This window comes from Pundamilia nyererei, unplaced genomic scaffold, assembly GCF_000239375.1.
Source record: "Pundamilia nyererei isolate P.nyererei 1_Seehausen unplaced genomic scaffold, PunNye1.0 scaffold00093, whole genome shotgun sequence".
NCBI lineage: Eukaryota > Metazoa > Chordata > Actinopteri > Cichliformes > Cichlidae > Pundamilia > Pundamilia nyererei.
In genome coordinates, this window is record NW_005187494.1 from 1,216,515 (window position 1) to 1,217,923 (window position 1,409).

A 1,409-nucleotide genomic window follows, 5' to 3' on the forward strand; every position below is an offset into this window, starting at 1 on the left:
CCCACCTCTCTCCCCAAAATACAGCATATCACTAGGGTTTGGATAGCTCAGTAGTCATAAAAACGAAATGTTTAAATTCAGTGTCTGACTCATCAGATTGTTAGAGGCCCTAAAAATATCCTGGAAAAACATTTGTGGAATCAGAACTGCCAACAATCCAACAAACTGACATTTCAGATCTTTCTGCTTCTTTTGGCGTCTTCAGAGCACAACATGTTTAGCTTGGTCCCATCAGGTCGCTACAGATGTTCATCTAAAGTATGTGTGAAGTTGTATGGAATCAAAAAGGTGGAGAAATAAACAGCCAACAACAGCAGCCAGTAAAGTTCAGGTCAATTTATTGAGTTTCTTATCAGGCCCTGAATATGCGTTTCCATGTTACAACAATTGAGGACAGAGTTGCTGGAATATACCTTGTGCCTCTTTAATGCATTTTGTAGGCAAAGAAACCCAAAAGCATTTTTTTTTAATAGTAACAATGGAAGAACGACATGTTTTTAAATGTCATCCAATCAAAACCATTTCAGTGAAAATAAAAATGGGTGAAATTATGGGAAAGAGGGAGGAAACATGGAATCTTGTTTTATACCAATTCAAGTCCAATCTAGTCATGGTTTTAGGAAAACAGGGCCAAAAAAAGTACCAGTAAGTACAAGGAAGGAGAACAATTCAACAAAAGGATAATTTAAACCAACACTTATCTGCCAATTTAGATCATAAGCACCCACTTCTACTCATGCGACTTTGTCTTCATCTACTTTTAATTTTACCGCCACTGTTCTGCATCGAAGCTGCAGGGGGACTGCTGCTCAGCTTACAGCAAATCTGCTGAGTGTGTCATTACAATCTGGCAAAAACCTCCAGCAGCAGTGGTCGAGTCTATTTTAGTGCAGCAAATCCACGGTAGAAATATTAGCGGCATTTAAGCCTTTAACACTAATAGTCCACATTAAGATGTTAACTTTTGTTTTACACCAGCAGGGAAAAAAAGAAAATTCATTATAGTATCCAAGTCCTCACCCTTTCTCTGATTTTAACTTTGAATATGTTTCTGATAATATCCCTGCCTCCCGCCCCTGTCAGCACTCCATTTAAAGAGTGCCAACACTCACATACAAAGACTTTATGACGACAACAAAAACCAACATTCATGACCACATTCAGCATAACTTCCTCTGTGACAGGTTAAGCCCGACAAAACAACAACAACGACTTAATGCTGTAGTTTCTATCGGTTACGACGACTCTCCCCCCCTCCCAATTCAAAACATTCGACTGAGTCGAAATGAGGCTGCGCTCGTTACTTTAGAGTGTAAGAATGTTACAACTGACTGCGCAAACAGCAAATATATAGCTAAGAAACAGCTGGCAGATTCATTTCATCTCATCCCTAAAGTAAAAATCCAACC